Genomic DNA, 14989 nt, shown 5'->3' on the forward strand with positions numbered 1-14989 from the left:
GAATATGACCCAACCTAAGGGACGTATCGCCAGATGGGTGAACTATTTGCAGCAGTTCGATTTCACCATCTCCCACAGACCTGGACCCCTTTTGACTGATGCAGATGCATTGTCTAGACTGATGATACAGGCCAACAACGAACAATCGGCAGAAATCAATGAAATTAAATTGTGGGAAGGCACTGAACAATTGATTTTTAGGGAAGGTCGCTATCAAGTCCCACCAACGCTGGTTTCCAGGGTGCTTTATTTGTACCACGATAGCCCAGAATCTGGAGGACACGACGGATTTTGGCGCACCTACAACAAGCTAGTCAAGAGATTTACGTGGCCTCACATGAAAGACGACGTCAATCGATACGTTCGTTCATGCCACATTTGTCAAATCAACAAAGTGAAATATAAGCAGCCTACGGACGCCATGATAATACCTTGCCACTCAAATGTGCCTTTTGAAGTTATACACCTGGATTTCGCCGAGCTAAATAAGAAACGAGAAGGAGTCCGAAAAACGCAAGCTTTTCTTCTGGCCATAGATGAATGCACCAGGATGGTCGCGGCACGGGCAGGAAAAGAAGATGCGAATAGTGTCATCGCCCTTCTCGAACGGGATATGTTTAGGACAACCAAGACAATTGTATGTGACAACGGTCCAGCGTTCAAGAGCGAAAAGCTAGCAAGATGGGCTCGAGACCATAATATATCAATCCAGTTCTGTGCGCCATACCATCCCGCAGCGAATGGGCTTGCAGAGCGTGCTATACGAGATGTTAAACAATACATCAGGATGTACGATAGTTTCCCTGGTGGTTGGAAATGCTCTTTAGAAGCAGCTGTAAGACATCACAATCGCTCCTACACCAGCGGCTTGGGATGCAGCCCGCAATTCGCTTCTTCAGGAGAAACCCCTATTCTTCAGGCGGACCGTGAACTTGGGCTGTTAGAAAATCTCCAGATCGTCGAGGAAAGGAAACAGAAATCGCAGGAGGAGAGGTACCGTAAACGAATGAAAAAAAAATTTTGACAAGAGACATTGCTCAGATATTCCAGACATTCAAGTCACCGACCTCATTCTAGTTAGGAAAGGAGTAAGAGAATCCAATGCCAAATTTTATGGTCCTTACTCTGTGACAAAGACGGCCACTCAGAAAGGAATATTGAAGACTGTGTGGTACATTGGCGAACGTGGCTCAGTTGAATGTGCTTCGATTGGAAACGTTTTCAAGTATTACCCCAGGAGGGGTTAGCAAAAGAAACCTGGAAGGGTGAAGCGGTATGAGCCTTGGAATAGAAGATGAAGAAGCGCAGGAGTCTGGGTTCAGGAGAAGAGAAGAAGGAAGTGAGAATAAAATGTAGACAAGATGGACGCCAGTTCCACAGCAATGCTTTACGTTTACTGTGTCCTTTAAGTAGGAATGCTACAATTATTATTATTATTATTATTATTATCATGGATGCATTAAAAATGGCGATTGGTAAGACATTGTATAAAGCAGGAAAAGAAAAAAGATGATGTTAAAAATTATAGACCTATCTTTGTTTTTCCTATACTCTCTCAAATACTGGAAAAACTTCTGTTCGTTTGTATGACTTCCTTATTACAGAAATCTTCTGTCCTAACACCAAGAGAGTATGAATTTATTGCTGAGCGAAGTACTGTTGCAATGTCGGAAGAGTTCACCGAGTAATTATATTCTGCTTTAGATAAGAACCTGCACATTTGTGCTCTGTTTTTGCATTTAGAAAAAGCGTTTCGAACTGTCAATCATGGTATTTTGTTGGAAAAGTTTTTTCGTTTGGGTTTCAGGGCGCCGTTTTTTGATCTTCTTCGCAATTAGTTGCATGACAGTCATGCAGTAAAGTCATGCAGTCATGGGTAGTAAAGGAATTGTTAGCGCTAGGAAATATTTTACAGCAGGGATTCCACAAGGATCTGTGTTGTCACCTCTGCTATTCAACTTATTTATGAACTATTTTCCCACGATAATTAGAAAAACTATGGTTTATCAATATGCAGATGGTACGGTCCTACTCACACGCGATATGCGTTATGAGGAAGCTATTAACGCTCTTCAGAATGCGGTTCATAAGGCCATGCAAGGGTTTGAAGAAAATTGTGCATATATCGATGCTAAAAAAGCAAAATTAGGTGCTTTCGAAGCCCTTTAAAAACTAAAAAAAAAAAACTAAACTTACCAATATTTTTACACGATGAACATTATATTTCTTGCAAATATTCTGCTATAGAACATGTGGAGACATTCAAATACCTTGGTATAACGTTTCACAGCGGCATGTTTTAGCAGCATCACATGGAACTTTTATGTGTCAAGCTACCGAGTGTTGCATATGTACCTTTCAACATAAAGGGTTTAGTACTTCTACCAGTCGAGAAAATGATAGTTCACGCACTAGCGTACAGTGTGCTGAGGCCTGGCATAACGATCTCCGCCTTTTGTTCAGAGCGATGGAAAAATCGGATTGATAAATTACTAAAACATATATATCTAAAAATGTTGCTTATCGTACTACACTACATTGGAATAATATTTTTTATGAATTGGGATTTTGCACATTCCAGGATTTATTTACCAGAATGGTTATTATGCGGCACAATTCGAGCGATGAATTCAAGGAGGCACATGTAGCACCTCGATTCTTAAGCAACAAAAAACGTTTTAAAGTACCCTATTTGCCTATCAAACATGGAGAAGCGAGAAGTGTATACATCCCAGAAATATTTAATGATTTTGCTGGTGAATTCTTTTTTGCAACTTAAATAGAACAGTTGAAGAAATTAATGATGATATGTAGAATTTTAGTTCCGATTCCTTACTTTAGTTATGTATGCTTTTCTCTTTGTTTGCTATGTCATTGTCCGTTAAAAGGTAATACTACCAACTATTCTTCTGAAAGTTGGTAAAAAATGTGTTCTTATATAAATATTGTCACGTGGTGGTGACGTTAAGAACACAGTAGCAATACTGTGATAGACAAAACTAACTTTTATTGGGCGAACCTGTGCCCACAAAAGAGGCTACACTTATAGCACAACGATAGCGGCGAACACGGTCGGCGATCGTCGAAAATCTGATCAGCGGTTCAAGCGCGTCGGCTTTTATACACAATCGTCGAATGTTCCAGACTAATCGTTGGCACCCGCGTGCCTTCCATAAAGTTCTACATCATTCGCGTCAGGCGAATAAATCAGATAACACAAGGTTCGGCAACAACAGACTGCGGATAGAAGCATCGATAACTTTCCAGAAACTTCGGATACATTCAAGCGCGTCCCGCGCTGTGCGATACGATTTCTTAGGCGGTGAAACCTGGTCGCCCGATAAATATAAATACACGTGTCAATACCCCCCTCTTAAAAAGCATCGTCCCGATGCTACAAAGAGAGCGAAACACAAAGGGACACTTATTAAACATAGGTAACAAAACAACGAAAAGAAATAAAGTCCAAAGGTCAGTTACGCGAAGTGCCAAAGTTGGTCAACGCTGGTGGTACGGCTTGAGCCGCACAACGTGGACAATTTCAGGTCGTGAGCGGCGCCGCTGTGACAGCGAAATGCCGTCTGGCACGACCTCGTAGTCCAGTGCACCAATACGTCGGATGATCTTGTACGGTCCAAAATAGCGACGCAAAAGCTTCTCGCTCAGTCCTCGTCGGCGTATAGGGGTCCAAACCCAAACACGGTCACCGGGCTGGTACTCAACAAAGCGTCGTCGGAGGTTGTAGTGTCGGCTGTCGGTCCTCTGCTGGTTCTTTATCCGCAGGCGGGCGAGCTGTCGGGCTTCTTCGGCGCGCTGGAGATAGCTAGCGACGTCGAGATTTTCCTCGTCGGCGACGTGGGGCAGCATGGCGTCGAGCGTCGTCGTCGGATTCCTGCCGTAAACCAGCTTAAACGGCGTGATCTGTGTTGTTTCTTGCACCGCCGTGTTGTAAGCGAATGTTACGTACGGCAGGACCGCATCCCACGTCTTGTGTTCGACGTCCACGTACATCGCTAGCATGTCGGCGAGGGTCTTATTCAGCCGCTCCGTAAGACCATTCGTCTGCGGGTGGTAGGCCGTTGTCCTCCTGTGCCTTGTCTGACTGTAGTTCAGAATGGCTTGGGTGAGCTCCGCTGTAAAGGCCGTTCCTCTGTCGGTGATGAGGACTTCTGGGGCACCATGTCGCAGCAGGATGTTTTCGACAAAGAATTTCGCCACTTCGGCTGCGCTACCTTTCGGCAGTGCTTTAGTTTCAGCGAAGCGGGTGAGGTAGTCCGTCGCCACGACGATCCATTTATTTCCGGTTGTTGACGTCGGAAAGGGTCCCAACAAGTCCATCCCGATCTGCTGGAATGGTCGGCAAGGAGGCTCGATCGGCTGTAGTAATCCGGCTGGCCTTGTCGGCGGTGTCTTGCGTCGCTGACAGTCTCGGCATGTTCTGACATAACGGGCGACGTCGGCGGTCAGGTGCGGCCAATAATACTTTTCTTGTATCCTTGATAGTGTCCGGGAAAATCCTAGGTGTCCAGCGGTCGGATCGTCATGTAGGGCGTGCAATACTTCTGGACGAAGTCCTGACGGGACAACAAGAAGGTAGTTGGCGCGGACTGGGGAGAAGTTCTTCTTCACGAGTAGATTGTTTTGAAGCGTGAAGGAAGATAATCCGCGCTTAAATGCCCTGGGGACAACGTCGGTGTGCCCTTCCAAATATTCGACGAGGCCTTTTAGCTCCGCGTCTGCCCGTTGCTGTGCAGCGAAGTCTTCCGCGCTTATCATTCCGAGGAAGGCGTCGTCATTCTCGTCGTCTTGCGGCGGCGGGTCAATGGGGGCGCGTGATCAATCGGCATCGGAGTGTTTTCGTCCGGACTTGTAGGTGACAGTGATGTCGTATTCTTGTAGTCTGAGGCTCCACCGCGCGAGTCGTCCTGAAGGATCCTTTATATTCGCTAGCCAACACAACGCGTGATGGTCACTGACGACTTTGAATGGCCTGCCATAAAGATAAGGGCGAAATTTAGCTGTAGCCCAAACGATGGCGAGGCATTCCTTTTCGGTCGTAGAATAGTTGCCTTCCGCTTTTGACAGCGACCGGCTAGCGTAAGCTATCACCTGTTCGACTCCGTTTCTCCTCTGGACTAGAACGGCACCGAGGCCTAGGCTACTGGCGTCAGTATGGATTTCTGTATCGGCGTACTCGTCGAAGTGCGCAAGTACCGGCGGCGACTGCATGCGTCGTTTGAGTTCTTCAAATGCGTCGGCCTGCGGTGTTTCCCATTTGAACTCGACATCACATTTCGTTAGATGTGTTAGCGGCTCCGCGATGCGTGAAAAGTCCTTGACAAAGCGCCTATAGTAGGCACACATGCCAAGGAACCTACGCACTGCCTTCTTGTTGATGGGTTGCGGGAACTGTGCGATTGCAGCTGTCTTTTGCGGGTCTGGACGGACACCAGATTTGCTGATTACGTGGCCTAGGAACAGAAGCTCATCGTAAGCGAAGCGGCATTTTTCCGGCTTCAGAGTAAGCCCTGACGACTTGATGGCTTCTAGTACTGTCGCAAGCCGCTTGAGGTGATCGTCGAAATTCCCGGCGAAGACGACGACGTCATCCAAGTAAACGAGACAGGTCTGCCACTTCAGTCCTGCTAATACTGTGTCCATGACGCGCTGGAACGTTGCAGGTGCCGAACACAGTCCGAATGGCATAACCTTGAACTCGTAGAGGCCGTCTGGCGTGATGAAGGCGGTCTTTTCGCGATCCCTTTCGTCGACCTCTATTTGCCAGTAGCCAGACTTGAGGTCCATCGATGAGAAGTATCTAGCATTGCAGAGCCGATCCAATGCGTCGTCTATCCGTGGGAGGGGGTATACGTCTTTCTTCGTGATTTTGTTCAATCGACGATAATCGACGCAGAAACGTAGGGTTCCGTCCTTTTTCTTCACTAAAACAACTGGAGACGCCCACGGGCTTTTCGACGGCTGGATGATGTCGTCGCGCAGCATTTCGTCGACTTGGTGTCTTATAGCTTCGCGTTCTCGCGTCGAAACTCGGTAAGGGCTCTGGCGGAGTGGTCGAGCGCACTCTTCGGTTATTATGCGATGCTTTGCGACTGGGGTTTGTCGAATCCTCGATGACGTCGAAAAGCAGTCTTTGTATCGTCGAAGCAGACTTCTGAGCTGTTGCTTCTTAATCATGGGGAGACTTGGATTTATGTCGAAGTCTGGCTCGGGAACTACGGTCGTCGGGGTAGATGCGACAGAATCCGAGAGGACAAAGGCATCGCTGGTTTCCACAATTTCCTCGATGTATGCGATGGTCGTGCCCTTGTTGATGTGCTTGAACTCCTTGCTGAAGTTTGTCAGCAACACTTTCGTGTTTCCTCCGTGCAGTCGAGCGATCCCTCTTGCGACGCAAATTTCACGTTCGAGCAGAAGACGTTGGTCGCCTTCGATGACGCCTTCTACGTCAGCGGGTGTTTCGGGGCCGACCGAAATGACAATGCTGGAGCGAGGCGGGATGCTCACTTGATCTTCGAGCACCCTCAAGGCGTGGTGACTACGAGGGCTCTCCGGCGGTATCGCTTGATCTTCCGACAGCGTTATTGACTTCGACTTCAGGTCGATGATTGCGCCGTGTTGGTTCAGGAAGTCCATGCCGAGAATGACGTCTCGTGAACACTGTTGGAGGATAACGAAGGTGGCAGGGTAAGTCCAGTCATGAACGGTAATTCTTGCCGTGCAGACTCCAGACGGCGTGATGAGGTGTCCTCCAGCGGTTCGAATTTGAGGGCCTTCCCACGTAGTCTTAACTTTCTTCAACTGGGCGGCGATGTGTCCACTCATGACGGAGTAATCAGCCCCTGTGTCGACTAAGGCAGTGACTGCGTGGCCGTCGAGAAGCACGTCGAGGTCGGTGGTTCTTTGTCTGGCGTTGCAGTTAGGTCGTGGCGTCGGATCACGGCTGCGTCGTGTTGAACTGAAGTTGGAACGTCGCGTCGTCAAGTCGTCGTTCATCGGTGTAGTCTTGCCTTCCTGACTTCGTCGGGACGGCGGCGTGTCGTTGTTATGTCGTCGAGATCGTTTCGTCGTCGTCTTCGTCGGCGGCGGAGGATCTTCGTCAGTTCGACGAACAGCAACCGCACCTCCATCGGTTGCTGCTTTTAGTTTTCCGGATATGGGCTCGCTGACCGGCCCCGGGCTGGGCCAGTGTATGGTCGGCGCTGCGGCGACAGGTAGCGGCCTGGTGATGGCGAACGGGACGGCCGTCGAGGGCTCCACTGAGTAGCGGCGAGGTAATCGGCGATGTCACGTGGGCGCTCGCCAAGCTGTGGACGCGGCGCGTTGACGGCGAAACCTCGAAGTCCCATCTCCCGGTACGGACATCGTCGGTAGACATGACCCGCTTCTCCGCAGTGGTAGCAGAGCGGGCGGTGGTCAGGAGCACGCCAGATGTCCGTCTTCCTCGCGTAGGTGCGCTGGGCAACGGGTGGTCGTGCTGGCGGCGGCGGCGGCGGACGACGAAACTGTGGCGTGACAGGGCCCTGGCGTGGTCGCGGAGGGGGTCCTTGACGGCGTGCGACGGCGGCGTAGGTCATCGCTTGCGGCTCACGCTGCGGCGATTCAGGGGCTACTCCAAGTTGTTGTTGGAGTTCCTCACGCACGGCGTCGGCAATCGAAGCTACTTGAGGCTGTGATGATGGGAACAGCTTTTGTAGCTCCTCCCGCACGACAGCTCGGATAGTCTCGCGCAGGTCGTCGGCGGCCAGTGACTGAACTCCGGCGATGTTTGTCGAGGTCGTGCGGCGGTCGAATTGCCGGTTTCGCATCTCGAGTGTCTTCTCGATGCTAGTGGCCTCGTGAAGAAACTCGTCGACGGTCTTCGGTGGGCTTCGTACCATTCCGGCAAAAAGTTCCTCCTTCACACCACGCATCAGCAGGCGCACTTTCTTCTCCTCGGGCATTTCAGGGTCGGCGTGGCGGAAGAGACGGCTCATTTCTTCCGTGTAGATCGCGGTCGTCTCATTAGGTAGCTGCACCCGGGTTTCCAATAGCGCTTGGGCTCGTTCTCGGCGTACGACGCTTGCGAATGTCTTCAGGAAGCTGCTTCGGAAAAGTTCCCAGGTCGTTAGGGTGGCTTCTCGGTTCTCGAACCACGTCCTGGCCGCATCTTCCAATGCGAAGAAGACATATCGCAGTTTGTCGTCGCTGTTCCAGTTGTTAAACGTAGCGACTCTCTCGTACGTCTCAAGCCAGCCTTCCGGGTCCTCGAAAGTTGAACCACGGAACGTCGGAGGCTCCCTGGGCTGCTGTAGCACGATGGGCGATGCCGGGGCTGCCATTGGGGTGGACTTGGTGGCAATCTTTCTGGTCGTCTCAGGCAAAAGTCCGTGCTCCGGGGGCAGTTGTTGAAGACGGCGGCTTGCTCGATGGTCCGGGACTGCGTTGGTGTTGTCTTTGCGTTCCGGGCTTGGATCACGGCTTGTCGGGGGCGTCCGGTACATGGACCAAAAGCACCTCCACCAGATGTCACGTGGTGGTGACGTTAAGAACACAGTAGCAATACTGTGATAGACAAAACTAACTTTTATTGGGCGAACCTGTGCCCACAAAAGAGGCTACACTTATAGCACAACGATAGCGGCGAACACGGTCGGCGATCGTCGAAAATCTGATCAGCGGTTCAAGCGCGTCGGCTTTTATACACAATCGTCGAATGTTCCAGACTAATCGTTGGCACCCGCGTGCCTTCCATAAAGTTCTACATCATTCGCGTCAGGCGAATAAATCAGATAACACAAGGTTCGGCAACAACAGACTGCGGATAGAAGCATCGATAACTTTCCAGAAACTTCGGATACATTCAAGCGCGTCCCGCGCTGTGCGATACGATTTCTTAGGCGGTGAAACCTGGTCGCCCGATAAATATAAATACACGTGTCAATATGTAACCGCATCGCTGTACCGACTCTTCCAGACCTAGTGCCACGAGTCCTCGTGGACTTAGAAAAGCCCGTTTCCTTGTTTTGCTTTTGGATGTGTATAAATGAACCATTATTATTATTATTATTATTATTATTATTATTATTATTATTATTATTATTATTATTATTATTATTATTATTATTATTATTATTATTAGTAGTAGTAGTAGTAGTAGTAGTAGTAGTAGTAGTAGTAGTAGTAGTAGTAGTAGTAGTAGTAGTAGTAGTAGTAGTAGCAGTAGTAGTACACGGAAACTTGGTCGCTGCAGAGGCACGTAGGAAATAATGATGATAACTGGAAACTTAAAACGCTGCATGGATACGCAAAATTCAATTTCGTTCTGTTTGCCAGGAGTCTGCTACAAGATCGCCATGCGAAAAAAAATATTGTTCGTTGAAAAATATAACGCCAAGATACAGGGTAGGCATGCTTTTGGTATACATACAGGGCGTTTCAGCGAACACTTTAAAAAATTTTAAAGGTTACCTGTCGCACATAGCACAATTACAGTTCATGAGTTGTTCTATCCAAAGAGACGGACATTGCTTGCAAAAAAAAAAATGAGGTGCATGATCAACTAATAAAGAAAAATTCACTACTTACGTTTTTAACTTACTACTTTATGGCCCATGTTGCAATTTACAAATGCCACCCATGGAGTTCGCAAGGCGGATTCACTTAGAACGAATTCATTGGATGACATCAGTTTCGATATATTAATTCTCGAACCTTGCGAACCTTGCATTGGTGGTCCAGTTACTTTTGTGCTTCAATGCATAAAACGACGTTTTGTTAAGATGAATTCATTTTACTATTACCTAAATGAAATAATAAAGTAGAATAATTTAATCTGACAGTGCTGACGGTTACTTTGTTCCAAGCAGCAGTAATAAAAAGAAGGTGATGCGGTGATTAGAAAAAGCGGGACATCCTCGAAAAATTAAACCCGAAGATAGCCAAGAGCAAACCAGGTCTACTGTATACAGATAAACGATGGAAGCAGACCGGCACTGCATACACTTTCGAAGAGTTGTGGAGGTATGCCAGGTTGCGATATGGTCTGAGGGTGCAGTGCGCGCAGATTAGAATGATACATAGATGAGATAATACGTGCATGCAGATATAATCGATAAAGGCGGGCTGCACTATACGAATAACATATAGGTGAGGAAGATACAGATATATAAATAATACGCGCCCGCAGCTATATAAGAACAAAACGTGCTTTATTCATCTGAATAAATATCAATAAGAGCTTGAACTACGAATAAGCACCGATTATCTTACACGTCTAGCCAATGTATAGCATCAATAAAGAAAACCACTTCATTGTACGGTAGGCCCTTGTCCGATGTGAATTGTTGTGACAAAAGCTGTACTTTTGTCTATAGTCTGGGCGATAACTAATTTGCACTGTTGTAAATGAGCATGAGTTAAGACCTATACTATACCTTTCATTATCATCGGTCTTCATTTGTGTTCGCCACTACCGGCCATTGCTTCATATGAATTGTGGCGAAGAGAACCGCTGCGGGGGCGTGAATTGTTCGGTTGCTAATTAGCATTTGCTTTCTTTAATCGAGTACGGGGGGTTGGAGACCTCTCGTGTAATTGGTTTTGACACCAGTGTGAATTTACATTTGTCACCCTGAACATTTCGCGGGCCACGCTCACTGACGCCACAGTGTTCGTTATTATTTGTGTCCTGGATTGAGTTTATCACTTTGCTTCAAATCTTCGGTGCACAATGCATCTGGCGCAGGTTGATGAGTATAAGGGACACACTTATGGAGCTTCGCATGCCAAACTTCCATGGGGAGCCGCACTAAGCCTTATTTCCCACATCCTTACGTGCTCACCGTAATAGGCCTTGAGACATGATTTAAATCTAATACCGCCGTCACACGGGCACGGGCAAACTTAAGTGCACTGCGAGCGAATACATTCGCTAGTGTGATTCGCAAGCTGCCACACGGCAACGCTTAGGAACTTTACTGCAAAGCCAACTCGTAAGTCGGCAAGTGTGTTCAGCGAACACACTTCTCGGCGGCGAAGTGTGTAGTCTCGTTAGATATGAGTAAACAATAAGTAAAGTAATATTGAAAACAGAGCCAGGAGTCAATTTTAATAACACTATTTTTTTTAATTTCTAAAGTGACAAGGTAGTAAAATGTGCCATACTGCACAAATAAAAAAAAAAGAAAACAACAGAACCTACTCGTCCTCGGGCTGTTTACAAATATATGCTTTGCTTTCTGGCTGCCGATCGCCGTTACCACTTGTTTGAAATAACATTTTTCTTTTTCGTTTAGCGTCGCGCTGCTAAAATGAAACCCGGCGCGCTGAAGTGCACTTGCTCAAAGTGTACTTTAGTTTGCTCGTGTGACAGGAGTTTTGTATTCTCTGTCTGTATAGAGCAGGCTTAAGTTCGCGAATGTATTCATGTTTCAGAGATCGTGTGTTGATTTTAACAGGTATCGTTTTTTTCTGTTTGTTCTAAAGAAAATATCTGAGGTAATCTATCAGGCCGACAAAAATTGCACGAGAAATTACAATAAATGTTAGCTAAGTAGCACAATTTCAAAAGAACATTTCAACTAATCACTTTAGGGTGCATGTACGTTGAGGTCGATGAATTCAATGTGTCGAGTTCTCAAGGCACGTCTACTTGGAAAGATCTTTGAAGCTAGCACCGGTCTTGAGATAACAGTCGTCGAACTTGAGACCAAACGTACTGTTGTTTCACTTTGCTTTTTACGAAACTTCTTCTTGAGCAGTGCAGGGCAAATTCAACTGCAACGCTAATGCATTTTGTAGAACGATTTCAGATTGCATATCTCGAAACTAACGCCCCCCCTTAGAAATGAAGTCGTCTTGCGAATTCACAAACTGCAATACGTGCCCTAAAGCGACTAGTTTGATAGTTACTCAGTGACATTTTGTTAATTAGTCAATTGTATATTTACATTTCTCGTGTGCTAGCAATGTCCGCTTTTACAAATACTCCACATGAAGGGGCGAAATTTTTTTAGTGCCGCAGTCAGCTTAAAAGAAAGAAAGAATTACTAAGAAAAAGGAGTACCTGGTATTGCACTATACAACATGGTAAAAGTTTGTATCGTGGAGCATGACTTTTAACCAGTAGTATCATCGATGACATTCCAGCCTTATATGTAGCGCGGTAATCACGCAGTCAGAAGGGCCGCTCTAGCAGACCTCTGAGTGAAGCATAGATGGATGGATGGATACAACTTTACTCAAAAAAATACAATATTGCATGTTTACCTTTGTAAAGCCCACCCTTGTTCAAGCCCTGCACCTTTAGAGAGCGAAAGTGAAAAAAAAAATGTATTTCAATAAGTTACACTCTCAAACGATGCATAGCATAAGTGGCTCAGGCCCGCACCCTTTAAAAAATAGAAAAAAAAATTGCGGGTCTTACTCAGGTAAATACGTTATTAGGTTGCCGCTAGGAAATGTTAGGAAGACGGTGAGATTTAGCAGCTATGGGAACACCTGTAATGGGACACCAGCAAGCCTATTCGACCGGTTCGAATCCCTATGCGTGTCATCTTCGCCATGCCGCTGTCATCATTGTACTCATAGTACTCACATCGCTGGTACGAACCGAGTGCAAACTCTATTTGGTGATGTCGAGAACGTTCTGTGTTACCACGCCCACTATACAACCGCGCAGTTAGCAATAATGACTTCAATTGGTATACAAAGGCGAATACAGATTAGCGATTTCCTAGGTCTTTGCGCTCGAAGTGCCGACACGAGCCGAGCCATGGTAGGCCCTTTTGTTACATTTACGTCAGTCAGCACTTATAGACATTCTTAGACATTTTGTTGGTGATCGGGGCTTGATTTATTTGCAGATTCCTACAACTGTTTATCGTTGTTTTCTTGCTTTCTTTTACTTTCTTCTCGTCATGTCATTTTCAACATTTCATCTAATGCAGCAAGCCCTGTGTATAGAATGGCTGACATGTTCAGGTTATATAGTGAATCTTGAAAGTGGTTCTGTAACATTTATGTTAACCATTCCAGATCTTGTACACAATGCTGGTCGCTACAGGGGGATCTCACGTCAGCTCTGTGTTCCACTCACCGGGTAAGAGAAAAAACTCTTTTCGTTTTAGAATGGAGAGTAGGAGGAAGTCATTTGCATTCCTATTGAGGACATATGAAGTTCGCATTGCAATTTGCATAATGGCTTAGCACTACAGCATGCGTAGCATGGTAAGTGTTCAGCTGTGTAGAAAAGCTGAAGGCGAAGCCGCAGTGATAGATCACCATGAGCGAAAAACTTAAACCATGAGTGTGCGAAGCACGAACGTGGAAATATTTCGAGCCCTTTTGTGACGGGGACATGCACGTGTGAATGTTTCATTTATCTTTTGCACATGCATAACCAGTGACGCAGAGGCTTTTGCTTTTCTAAAAAAGAAGCCGCGACTAACCTCGAACTTTATTGTTTCTTTCCAGTGGGATTCTCGTTGATTCTTTTGCTCTTGAGTTTCTCCGGACTGTGCGTCGTATTTTCCGTGTTGCTTCTCTTGGCCTTGATTATCGTAAGTCTTGCAGCAGACTCTGGTACCTTGGTGTTATTTGTTGATTGTTTCGTCTCCAGTTCATTGCAACTTTTCAGCGATATCTTTATTTGAAAGTTGAAGTTTCCAGCGTATCGAACAAAAATAAAGCACGAAGTACTGTGTTTAATGTCGCTCCTGCCCATGCGCTATGATAGATGCGTTTAAAAACTGTATATTGATAAGCGAATATTTCGAACCAAATTATGATCTTTAATTATGAACCACAATTAAATCATAATTATGAACCAATTATGGCCCATGTAGGTTACATATATTTAACGGCACTCCTAACAATGTTAAAATGCCGAGGATCACGAACACGCCTGACACATAAGTGCCGTAAACGCATGTTGTTCCCTATAAAGACTTTCTGTGAGAGTTTTTGTACTATGTATTTCTTCGTTCAGTTTCGCATTTTATGTGCGTATCTACTACATTACATTGCTGGGAACTTTGGGTGATGTGTGCCATCCGTTTTATTGCGAGATGAATATTGTCATTGTTATGTGTATTTCATAGCCATGTATCATTTACATTGGGATGGCGGTTACGTGATTTTTTTAAACGGCTTCAAGAATGTTTCTACTAGATAATGTCCAGCCTACCATTTCTGATTATTCCGTTGTGGTAGCAAATTGTCTTGTTAGGCGTTCATTGCGAGCATTAGGGCATTGCGGACGACGACAAAGTGACAGCTATAGGAAACACCTGGATCTGTGTGTGCTGTCTCAATTTTTGTTTTATCTTTGTGCGCAGCGCGCTATGTTTACCGCTCTTTTTCTCATGCTTGATAAATATACAATGCTAACACAAAAGGGCATTATTCATACCCTTGGTATTCATAGCTATATCCTTCTGGTCCTGCTACTTCCAACTTCACAACTTTAAGTGCCGCATTATGACATTCATTCTTGCAGGAAAACCGAATTTTGCTAATTCCTTGGTTGACATTCGTCCCCATAACCACAGCGCTGGACGTTGCACTGTCACTGTATTTCATCAAGGACCTTGTAAGTCTGAGTTTTCTGCACCATTCACTTTTATACTATACTGCAGGCATCTACCACCCATTCATATTTGTATTCGGAAAATCGTAGTTCTTCCTCTCTTTCTTTTTCTCTCTCTTTCTTTCTCTCTCTTTCTTTCCTTCATTACGTTCGAGGGCATTGTGCACCTTATTACGTCATGTCCCATATGGCTGTGGTTATATTCGTTGCTGGGACTGTCCTTTGGTAGTAAACATGTACTTGCGAGCATTTTTTTTTCTTTCTAAAGCCTACGCACGCAGGCTGAAATCAGGTCACACAGCTCACGCGCTCCTGCTCACCCAGTGCAACCCATTGAGTAAATTGCACAACTGTGCTAGAAGAAACTCAAATGTTTTGCCGATGCGAAGGTCGCTAAACGTT

General features: G+C 46.1%; 1 long non-coding RNA gene across 1 annotated transcript in view; it reads left to right on the forward strand.

Moving 5' to 3' along the window:
* The window catches only part of LOC139057837 (uncharacterized), a 50388-nt gene extending 37289 nt beyond the window's left edge, over positions 1-13099 (forward strand). The window contains exon 6 of the long non-coding RNA XR_011513034.1: positions 13036-13099. This is a non-coding gene — a long non-coding RNA (uncharacterized lncRNA). The remainder of the gene's footprint in view (positions 1-13035) is intronic.
* The last annotated feature ends 1890 nt before the right edge of the window (positions 13100-14989 follow it).

Source organism: Dermacentor albipictus, chromosome 3 (assembly GCF_038994185.2).
Source record: "Dermacentor albipictus isolate Rhodes 1998 colony chromosome 3, USDA_Dalb.pri_finalv2, whole genome shotgun sequence".
In the NCBI taxonomy this organism is placed as follows: Eukaryota; Metazoa; Arthropoda; class Arachnida; order Ixodida; family Ixodidae; genus Dermacentor; species Dermacentor albipictus.